At 43.0% G+C, this 12,252-nt stretch overlaps 1 long non-coding RNA gene across 2 annotated transcripts in view; it reads left to right on the top strand.

Annotated features, from left to right (window-relative positions):
• Positions 1 to 377: 377 nt before the first annotated feature.
• Positions 378 to 12,252, top strand: part of LOC135050551 (uncharacterized) — a 118,413-nt gene continuing 106,538 nt past the window's right edge. Inside the window, exons 1-2 of one of the 2 annotated variants that reach the window (XR_010241657.1) lie at positions 378 to 505; positions 3,712 to 3,842. This is a non-coding gene — a long non-coding RNA (uncharacterized LOC135050551). The remainder of the gene's footprint in view (positions 506 to 3,711; positions 3,843 to 12,252) is intronic. The other variant, XR_010241658.1, reaches the window with a different exon arrangement.

The raw sequence follows: 12,252 nt of genomic DNA, 5'->3' as shown, positions 1-12,252 counted from the left end.
AAGGGAACAGGCTAGGCGTTAAACAAGACAGATACTAGGCCAGGCAAGTGTTCAGACAAGGTTGACAGTCAAGATTTCGGACAGGCAGAATACCCACCGGACAGTGCAGAGTATCCACAGAAAACGTACTGGGTCCAGGAGCCTGGGACACAGACCAGCAACTTACACCAGGGTATAAGCTATAAACAGGAGCTGGCCTAGCTGTCTTATAACAGGGAGATTCACCAGTCAGGAGAGCTGGAATGCATAGGTCTAAATTAGAGGAGATTCAAAGCAGCTGATGCTGCACAAACTATAGTTGCTGGCATCCTGGCTGCTAGGTGATCGCAGTCAACAGGTCCGACGGGCCCTGCGGTCGGAAGATGCAGTGTGCCGGTTGCCTAGCAACAACTAGGACCTGGGTAGGAGGCAAGCCGCAGCGGCGGCTTGTAACAGATTAAATCTCTGAAACACAAACACAGTTGGTAATCGGCAGGAGACCCAGATTTTACCTTGCTGAAAAAAGGTATGTTCCTGAATAGATGAAATGACTGTGTGCTCCACTTTGCCTCCTGCAATTGTGAGACACAGGAGCCCGTCCTCAGCTGTTACGAGTGATAACAGTCACACACTGGAATGCCCTCCCTGGGGATGGTGGGATTCTCCATAATGAGAGAAGCTGCCAATGAATCCATTGGTTGCTGGTGTAATTTCTCCTTTCTCCAGGGGTCAGCAGTGTGGCACAACCACGAATAGTGCAGTCCAGAACTGAGAGTGTAGAATGGCTGGCTTCTCCTGCTCAACCGAGCGAGGGAGTGTAGCGCAAGCTATGGAGATGTCGCCTAGCTTTTCAGTGTGGGACATCATGAGACAGCATTAAGTTCTATTGTTCATATACTGTAATCCATCTGGAAATAAACAGTCCATATTAAAGATCCAGTATTATTTTTTTCTTACAGCATTCTGAATCTGTCCCCTCTTCTGATGGAATTGATTCTAAGCCTACAACTTTGAAATTCAGCAAAGTGTTGGAGACACTGTGTAACATATTCTTATTCAAAATGTGTCTTCTATGTTCAAGAAATCTTTCCTGTAAGCACCTAAATGTTCTACCCACATATCTTATATTTGTACAATCACATAACAGTAAATACCTTACAAATTTGGTATCACAGTTAATAAACTGTTTTATTTGAATATTTTATCATTGTTTTCTATCTTAACAACTTTTATCTTATTAACTACATGCTTATAGGTAATAGATGTATTTCTCCCACATTTATATTAAACGCAAAGGTTTAGGGAAGCCAAGTTGATCCAAGATTTGCGTGGTGAGAGGAGATGTTTTTCAAATTGCCGTCTGGCAGAATATTTTTAACTGCTTTATTTTTCCTATAAACAGTCATCATTTTCTTAGGTAAACTATCTTTTAGGATAGCATTATATTTAATATGTGATAATTCCTTATGAAATTCCATTTTAAATCTAGTAAAGAGCTATTGTATATAGAAATAAAGTCAAAATTTTGGCTAATTTGTATCCATGTTTAGAACTTCAATATAAGAGTTATCCAATAACCCTGATGGATGACCTATGTCAATAGAATTCATACAGCTTATTTTTCTCCTGCTCCTCAAAGGTCCCTAGGACTTTACAATTGCGTTGTATAAATTGACCTTTTAATTATGTTTGTCTTTCACGGAAGATGATGGGAGCTTTTGAAATGTAAATAATTGTTACACTTAACTTCTTTGGAATAATTAGAAGTGATAATATTATCTTTAATTTGTAAGGTCAAATCATGTAAGTACACAAGTTCCTTACTATAAGTGTAAGATAAACTAAGGTTAAAAGAATTGTAATTTAAAGAAAAAGAACTAGAAAGATCCCCATCCCAAATAATAAATAAATCATCTGTAAAATGACCATAGAAGAGCAGAGACTCCATGAAACCCCATACAACATGGCTGGATTCAAACTCCCCCATGTATAGGTTGGCATAGTTTGGGGCAAATCTGGTCCCCATGGCAGCCCCCAACACCTGTAAGTAAAATGTGTAACTAAAAATAAAATAACGTGAGTTAAAATAAAATGGATAGCTTCTAGGAGAAAATCTTGATGTTGGATGAATAGGGTGTCATCTTGACAAAGACAATTTGCAGCCACATTGATCCCCAACTCTTGGGGATGTGTTTGTATAGTGCTTTCACATCACGTGTGAGAATAGCATAGCTTTCATTCCAAATAACTCCTTGTATGAGAGTAAGGAAAGTTGTGTCTTTAAGAAGTGACCTTAGCCATGCAACAGGAGGCTGGAGAAAATAATTCTCAACCTTATTGGTGTGTAATATAATGTTCTTCCTGCTGCAATATGGTTATAGAATGAATGGAACAAAAACAAGATCATAGTGTATGCCATTGTACAGTTGTGTAGGTGTATGGTGGAACATAAATCTCACAATACAAATGTCAGAGGTAGGCATTGGACAATCTTATCTTTGTTATCCGGTAGTGGTTGCTCAGCAATGCAGTGTCCTCTTTACATCTGGGTGTGCAGCATTGAAGTTCCAATACTTTAATGAATACTTATGGAGATTTGAACATTCATTTATCTATGCTGATGCCAGTCAGCGTGATATGGAATATTTTCTTCCTCAACTCGAGCAAGTGGTCAGAAGACCATGAAACATGTTGCTATTTTCTGTTGAGGATACTAATGGGTAAATATAGTAACCTCTGAGTTCCAGAGGTGCAGTACTTCTGTGCAAGTCTGCCCATTTTTTTTCAAGCAGTCATTTAAAAGGCAAAACCATTCTATAAATGTGCAGGTTGTTTGTGATGGAAAACAAAAAATGATGAGTGCTGTGACTGGCAATTCATCCCTGTCATGTAATTTGAGGTGGAACAAATGCCAGAGGGATGGCTGCTGGGCAAGTCATTTGAATTTTGTATCTAATCTGATCATTTAATTTAAACTATATGCTCCTGTCTTCTTACTCCATTCCTGCTGAGCATAAGTGTAATGAGGCACATGTAGCCACTAGAGGACATAGGACATACTTTTAGTTTATTAAAATCTCATTTCTGCTGTTTTGTCAAATCTGGGGGCAGCTCTGCTGCTGTCTTTTGCATAATCTGGCATAGCAACATCCTTCCCCCCCCAGATTATGTAATAGACAGTGAGCAAGCAAGGGTCTTGTTAACGAGCGACCTTGTGACCACAGAGAGTGGAAGGCAGATTTGAGCGTCAGTTATTTAAATTACTTCAACATCTGTAAGTAATAACATTTCAGTAATTTGCCCACATGTACTAAAGTCTTTTAAATGCTTTTTAAAAATGACAACATATATTCCAAACATACAGATTGCCTTGTTCATTGTGGGTGCAACTAAATATTCATGATGTGTGCACATGCAGACACACACATATTCGTACCTGATGCCCCGTAGGCATTGCATTGCCTAGTCGCAGGTGTGACTAGCTGCAGCCAGGCACAATAAGTCACTCCCATGTGCATATGCATCACGGGTAAGTTAAGTGGTATTTATATGTGCCACATGCACGTATTATTTCAATGAATATTGAGATAAACATTAGTCTCTGCAGAGTCTGCAATGTTTTGTATGAATATTTGTTTCTCAACAGAACACAAGACAACAATGAAGTAGTAAGTAAATATTACATTCACATCAATGAAAACTAATTTTGTGTTTTTCACATTTTCCTTTAAGCTATGATGGGGGTGCCACATAACCACTTCTTGTGTGGCCACTATGGAATCTAAGATCGCAGGGTAGAGGAGTGGTTGGTGCTAAACTGGGTGCAGGTGTGCTACTTAGAGATATTGACAGTGTTTGTTCTGGTAAGAGATTACTGAAATGTACCATTAGCTATCAAAATATTAGTATTAAGTGCATAGGTAAACAAATATTACACCTTCACACTTTCACAAGCTTTAGTTTTATTCAAAAGGTCTGGCATAACTTTAGAAATGTAATCAATTGAATTTTCTTTTTTAATTGAGATGTTTTTAAAAGATATTTACATGTAGCGTTAAAGTGCAGGAAATTGGAAATTATGACAAACTATAAAAAACATACAGTGCATCCGGAAAGTATTCACAGCGCTTCACTTTTTCCACATTTTGTTATGTTAGAGCCTTATTCTAAAAAGGAATAAATTAATTTTTTCCCTCAAAATTCTACACTCAATACCCATAATGACAATGTGAAAAAGTATTTGTGAGATTTTTGCAAATTTATTAAAAATTAAAAATGATTAAATCACATGTACATACTGTAAATATTCACAACCTTAGTCATGAAGCTCAAAATTGAGCTCAGGTGCATCCTGTTTCCACTGATCATCCATGAGATGTTCCTACAGCTTAATTGGAGTACACTTGTGGTAAATTACATGATTTGGAAAGTCACACACCTGTCTATGAGGTCCCACACTTAACAGTGCATGTCTGAGCACAAACCAAGCATGAAGTAAAAGGAATTGTCTGTAGACCTCCGAGACAGTATTGTCTCGAGGCACAAATCCGGGGAAGAGTACAGAGAAATATCTGCTGCTTTAAAGGTCCCAATGAGCACAGTGACCTCCATCATCCATAAATGGAAGACGTTCGGAACCACCAGAACTCTTTCTAGAGCTGTCCAGCTCTCTAAACTGAGTGACCGGAGGAGAAGGGCCCTAGTCAGGAAGGTGTCCAAGAACCCGATGGTCACTCTGTCAGAACTACAGCATTCCTCTGCAGAGAGAGGAGAACCTTCCAGAAGGACAACCATCTCTGCAGCAATCCACCAATCAGGCCTGTATGGTAAAGCGGTCAGACGGAAGCCACGCCTTAGTAAAAAGCTCATGGCAGCCTGCCTTGAGTTTGATAAAATGCACCTGAAGGACTCTCATGCCATGAGAAACAAAATTCTCCGGTCTGACGAGACAAAGCTTGAACTCTTTGGCGTGAATGCCAGGCATCATGTTTGGAGAAAATCGGGCACCGCTCATCACCAGGCCAATACCATCCCTACAGCGAAGCATGGTGGTGGCAGCTTCATGCTGTGGGGATGTTTTTCAGCGGCAGGAACTGGGAAACTAGTCAGGATAGAGGGAAAGTTGAATGCAGCAATGTACAGAGACAGATGTACCTCAGACTGGGGCGACAGTTCATCTTCAGCAGGACAACGACCCTAAGCACACAGCCAAGATATCAAAGTAGTAGCTTCAGGATAAGTCTGTGAATGTCCTTGAGTGGCACAGCCAGAGCCCAGACTTGAATCCGATTGAAGATCTCTGGAGAGATCTGAAAATGGCTGTGCACCGACACTTCCCATTCAACCTGATGGAGCTTGAGAGGTGCTGCAAAGAGGAATGGACAAAACTGCCCAAAGATAGGTGTGCCAAGCTTGTGGCATCATATTCAAAAAGACTTGACTCTGTAATTGCTCCCAAAGGTGCATCAAAAAGTATTGAGCAAAGGTTGTGAATACTTTTGTACATGTGATTTCTTTGTTTTTTATTTTTAATAAATTTGCAAAAATCTCAAAAAAACTTTTTTGACATTGTCATTATGGGGTATTGGCTCTCATTCCGAGTTGATCGCTCGCTAGCTATTTGTTGCAGAGCAGCAATCAGATGGTCGCCGCCCAAGGGGGAGTGTCTTTTCGCTTTGCAAGTGTGCAATCGCATGTGCAGCCGAGTGGTACGAAAAAGTTTTTTGCAGTGTCAGAGCAGGTCTGAACTTACTCAGCCCTTGCGATCACTTCAGCCTCTCAGGTCCCGGAATTGACATCAGACACCCGCCCTGTAAACACCTGGACACGTCTGTGCTTTCCCTACCACTCCCAGAAAACGGTCAGTTGACACCCACACACGCCTTCTTGCTGTCAATATCCTTGCGATTGGTTGTGCAAATGGATTCTTTGCTAGAAGCTCTGCACAGCAACGATGCTGTTTGTACCCGAATGACGCGTGTGCGCATTGCGGTGCATACGCATGCGCAATAATAACCTGATCGTTGTGCTGCGAAAAACTGCAGCGAGCGATCAACTCGGAATGAGGGCCATTGTGTATAGAATTTTGAGGGAAAAAATTAATTTATTCCATTTTGGAATAAGGCTGTAACATAACAAAATGTGGAAAAAGTGAAGCGCTGATGCACTGAATAAATTATAATTATTGGGTTTGGATACTGTAATTATTAAATATGTTCCAGCTGTGCAGGTTAAATACTATAGGCAGCTTTCTTGGGAGGGTAAGGTTTTGGGAGGGTAGTGTTCTGTCACAGAGCACATTTTACTTAGTTTCTGCTTCATATGAGATTTAAGAAAGCTTCATGCAGGGCCAGAGGCGTCACTAGGGTTGGTGTCACCCGGTATGGTAACTTATGGTGTCACCCCCATGGACCTCCTTCCATATCACACTACACGGAACCCTTAGTAATGTTTTTGTTTTTTGTGTACGATATTGTAAGTCCAGGACTGCTGGGGAGCTTCTGGGGAGTTCAAGGGAAATCGCAAGTGATGATCACACGCGCTTCATCTTTCTGATGTATGGCCACCTTCAGATATGCACATTCATGCTAAAGTCTGTTTCATTACAAAAAAATGCATTCGCAGACTCGCACTTACAGATGTGTCCTGTAACACTCTTGCAGCGGGAGGCAGATTATCCTGGTACTGCCGCATCTCAGCATGCCACAGCCTCCCGCAGCTAACAATGGGCCTAATTCAGACCTGATCGCAACAGCAATTTTTTTCTCTAATGAGCAAAACCATGTGCACTGCAGGTGGGGCAGATATAACATGTGCAGAGAGAGTTAGATTTGGGTGGGGTGTGTTCAAATTGAAATCTAAATTGCAGTGTAAAAATAAAGCAGCCAGTATTTACCCTGCACAGAAACAATATAACCCACCCAAATTTAACTCTCTCTGTACATGTTATATCTGCCCCACCTGCACTGCACATGGTTTTGCCCATTAGAGAAAGATTTTCCTTTTGCGATCAGGTCTGAATTAGGCCCAAAATGCATTGATAAGCTAATAATCACAGGTGTGTATATGCAAGCACTCGCTAGCGGCCTGCACATTACTGCAATAACTATGGGTATCAGGAACATTGCTAACCCCCAGTGGTGCAAGTAGAAAAAACGTCTTAGTGGTACTAGGCGTGCATCGAAAAAATGGGCGTGGTACAGTGCCACAAAGGGGCATTGCCAGTGAAAATGAGGCATATCTACATGACACCCCCCATTTCTCGTCACTCTGGGAACATTATTTACATTCCGTATGCACCTTACCTTTATGGTGGTTTCTCTGAAGAATGGGGAACCTCTGAAGAAATGTATCCTCCCTGGTCAGACAGCGTCTTTAGTCGGTATTCATGTAGGAAATCACATGGTCCGTAAGATTCCTGTTTGTGTAGGAAATGGCATATAACCAAAGTCATAGTCATACAACAGAGGTTCAACCAGATTCATGCCAGCTGTGTCACCTTCTACCCCGTGTCCCTCAGCTAAACCATTATCTTCCCCCCTGCGTCAACCTAGCCACACCATCATATCCCCCTCTGCATCTCTCAGCCACACCATCTGCTGCCCCCTGATACTCTTAACCACACCGTCATCTCCCCCCAGCGTCTCACAGCCTTCACCCCCACCCCTCCTTCATTCTGTGACTCTCAGCTTGCATTTGCCCCCCTTCTTCATTCTCTCTCTCAGCCTGCATTCCCCCCCCCCCCCTTCATTCTGTTTCTCTCACTCATCCTCCACTCCAGGCAAAGCAAGGCAGGTATGCATGCAGCAAGAGGAAGCAGCAGGCTCTTCCTTCCTGCTATGAAGCTGCGCTCCCAGAATGCAGCGCTGAACATGGAGGAGCCGCTGTTTTTGGCTGTGTGCCCATCAGACAGACCCGGCCGCGGGCGGGTGTGTAGCTGGCTCATGGAGTCGGCGGGGGTGCGGGCTTGATTGCGGCGCTTGGTGCCAGCCTACACACACGCACAGGACAGTGCCAGCCTACACACACACACACACACACACACACACACACACACACACACACACACACACACACACGGGTCAGTGCCAGACTACACACATACATATACACACACCACACAGTGGTCAGTGGTATCGCGCACACACACACACACACACACACACACACACACACACACACACACACACGTAGGGGTCAATGCCAGCCTGCACACACACACACACACACACACACACACACACACACACACACGAATCAGTGCCATCCCCCCTACCCACCAACACACACACACGAGTTAGTGCCAGACTACACACACACCACACAATCACAGGGGTCAGTTCCAGGCTATACACACAGACACACACACACACACACACACACACACACACACACACACACGGGTCAGTGCTAGGCTATACACACACACACACACAAACACACTGGGGTCAGTGTCATTTCGCTCGTGCACACACACACACACACACACACACACACACACACAGGTTAGTGCCAGGCTATACACACACAGGGGTCAGTACCATGCTACACACACACACACACACACACACACACACACACACACACACACACACACACACACACGTCAGTAAAAGACTACTGACACAAACAAAACACATTGCCAGTCTACACACACATGGAAAAGAGTGGGTGTAATGAGGAGTGCAGAACACCACATACCTAGACAAGCATCAGGATTTAGGGATCGAATCAGCAGTGCAGAATAGATGTCAGAGGTCATAGGGAGGAGCATGTGTGCGGCAGAAGAGACCCCTAAATAGTAGTGATGAGCACCGGAAATTTTTCGGGTTTTGTGTTTTGGTTTTGGGTTCGGTTCCGCGGCCGTGTTTTGGGTTCGAACGCGTTTTGGCAAAACCTCACCGAATTTTTTTTGTCGGATTCGGGTGTGTTTTGGATTCGGGTGTTTTTTTCAAAAAACCCTAAAAAACAGCTTAAATCATAGAATTTGGGGGTCATTTTGATCCCAAAGTATTATTAACCTCAATAACCATAATTTCCACTCATTTTCAGTAGAGATGAGCGGGTTCGGTTTCTCTGAAACCGAACCCGCACGAACTTCATGTTTTTTTCACGGGTCCGAGCAGACTCGGATCCTCCCGCCTTGCTCGGTTAACCCGAGCGCGCCCGAACGTCATCATGACGCTGTCGGATTCTCGCGAGACTCGGATTCTATATAAGGAGCCGCGCGTCGCCGCCATTTTCACACGTGCATTGAGATTGATAGGGAGAGGACGTGGCTGGCGTCCTCTCCATTAGAAATTAGATTAGAAGAGAGAGAGAGATTGTGCAGAGTCAGACAGAGTTTACCACAGTGACCAGTGCAGTTGTTGTTAGTTAACTTTTATTTATTTTAATATATATCCGTTCTCTGCTATATCCGTTCTCTGCCTGAAAAAAAACGATACACAGCAGCAGCCAGTCACACAGTGTGACTCAGTCTGTGTGCACTCAGCTCAGCCCAGTGTGCTGCACATCAATGTATAAAAGGCAAAGCTTATAATAATTGTGGGGGAGACTGGGGAGCACTGCAGGTTGTTATAGCAGGAGCCCCCAGGAGTACATAATATTATATTAATTTAAAATTAAACAGTGCACACTTTTGCTGCAGGAGTGCCACTGCCAGTGTGACTAGTGGTGACCACAGTGCCTGGCCACCAGTATAGTAGTATATTCATTGTTGTATGTATTGTATACTATCTCTTTATCAACCAGTCTATATTAGCAGCAGACACAGTACAGTGCGGTAGTTCACGGCTGTGGCTACCTCTGTGTCGGCAGTCGGAACTCGGCAGGCAGTCCGTCCATCCATAATTGTATTACAATATATACCACCTAACCGTGGTATTTTTTTTTCTTTCTTTATACCGTCATAGTGTCATACTAGTTGTTACGAGTATACTACTATCTCTTTATCAACCAGTGTACAGTGCGGTAGTTCACGGCTGTGGCTACCTCTGTGTCGGCAGTCGGCAGGCAGTCCGTCCATCCATAATTGTATTATTATTATAATATATACCACCTAACCGTGGTTTTTTTTCCATTCTTTATACCGTCGTCATAGTGTCATACTAGTTGTTACGAGTATACTACTATCTCTTTATCAACCAGTGTACAGTGCGGTAGTTCACGGCTGTGGCTACCTCTGTGTCGGCAGTCGGCAGGCAGTCCGTCCATCCATAATTGTATTATTATTATAATATATACCACCTAACCGTGGTTTTTTTTCCATTCTTTATACCGTCGTCATAGTGTCATACTAGTTGTTACGAGTATACTACTATCTCTTTATCAACCAGTGTACAGTGCGGTAGTTCACGGCTGTGGCTACCTCTGTGTCGGCAGTCGGCAGGCAGTCCGTCCATCCATAATTGTATTATTATTATAATATATACCACCTAACCGTGGTTTTTTTTCCATTCTTTATACCGTCGTCATAGTGTCATACTAGTTGTTACGAGTATACTACTATCTCTTTATCAACCAGTGTACAGTGCGGTAGTTCACGGCTGTGGCTACCTCTGTGTCGGCAGTCGGCAGGCAGTCCGTCCATCCATAATTGTATTATTATTATAATATATACCACCTAACCGTGGTTTTTTTTCCATTCTTTATACCGTCGTCATAGTGTCATACTAGTTGTTACGAGTATACTACTATCTCTTTATCAACCAGTGTACAGTGCGGTAGTTCACGGCTGTGGCTACCTCTGTGTCGGCAGTCGGCAGGCAGTCCGTCCATCCATAATTGTATTATTATTATAATATATACCACCTAACCGTGGTTTTTTTTCCATTCTTTATACCGTCGTCATAGTGTCATACTAGTTGTTACGAGTATACTACTATCTCTTTATCAACCAGTGTACAGTGCGGTAGTTCACGGCTGTGGCTACCTCTGTGTCGGCAGTCGGCAGGCAGTCCGTCCATCCATAATTGTATTATTATTATAATATATACCACCTAACCGTGGTTTTTTTTTCATTCTTTATACCGTCGTCATAGTGTCATACTAGTTGTTACGAGTATACTACTATCTCTTTATCAACCAGTGTACAGTGCGGTAGTTCACGGCTGTGGCTACCTCTGTGTCGGCAGTCGGCAGGCAGTCCGTCCATCCATAATTGTATTATTATTATAATATATACCACCTAACCGTGGTTTTTTTTCCATTCTTTATACCGTCGTCATAGTGTCATACTAGTTGTTACGAGTATACTACTATCTCTTTATCAACCAGTGTACAGTGCGGTAGTTCACGGCTGTGGCTACCTCTGTGTCGGCAGTCGGCAGGCAGTCCGTCCATCCATAATTGTATTATTATTATAATATATACCACCTAACCGTGGTTTTTTTTCCATTCTTTATACCGTCGTCATAGTGTCATACTAGTTGTTACGAGTATACTACTATCTCTTTATCAACCAGTGTACAGTGCGGTAGTTCACGGCTGTGGCTACCTCTGTGTCGGCAGTCGGCAGGCAGTCCGTCCATCCATAATTGTATTATTATTATAATATATACCACCTAACCGTGGTTTTTTTTCCATTCTTTATACCGTCGTCATAGTGTCATACTAGTTGTTACGAGTATACTACTATCTCTTTATCAACCAGTGTACAGTGCGGTAGTTCACGGCTGTGGCTACCTCTGTGTCGGCAGTCGGCAGGCAGTCCGTCCATCCATAATTGTATTATTATTATAATATATACCACCTAACCGTGGTTTTTTTATACCACCTAACCGTGGCAGTCCGTCCATAATTGTATACTAGTAAACTATCCAATCCATCCATCTCCATTGTTTACCTGAGGTGCCTTTTAGTTCTGCCTATAAAATATGGAGAACAAAAAAGTTGAGGTTCCAAAATTAGGGAAAGATCAAGATCCACTTCCACCTCGTGCTGAAGCTGCTGCCACTAGTCATGGCCGAGACGATGAAATGCCAGCAACGTCGTCTGCCAAGGCCGATGCCCAATGTCATAGTACAGAGCATGTCAAATCCAAAACACCAAATATCAGAAAAAAAAGGACTCCAAAACCTAAAATAAAATTGTCGGAGGAGAAGCGTAAACTTGCCAATATGCCATTTACCACACGGAGTGGCAAGGAACGGCTGAGGCCCTGGCCTATGTTCATGGCTAGTGGTTCAGCTTCACATGAGGATGGAAGCACTCAGCCTCTCGCTAGAAAACTGAAAAGACTCAAGCTGGCAAAAGCACCGCAAAGAACTGTGC

Source organism: Pseudophryne corroboree, chromosome 2 (assembly GCF_028390025.1).
Source record: "Pseudophryne corroboree isolate aPseCor3 chromosome 2, aPseCor3.hap2, whole genome shotgun sequence".
In the NCBI taxonomy this organism is placed as follows: domain Eukaryota; kingdom Metazoa; phylum Chordata; class Amphibia; order Anura; family Myobatrachidae; genus Pseudophryne; species Pseudophryne corroboree.
The sequence above is the reverse complement of the archived record's forward strand: the minus strand, read 5'-3'. Positions and strand labels throughout refer to the sequence as shown.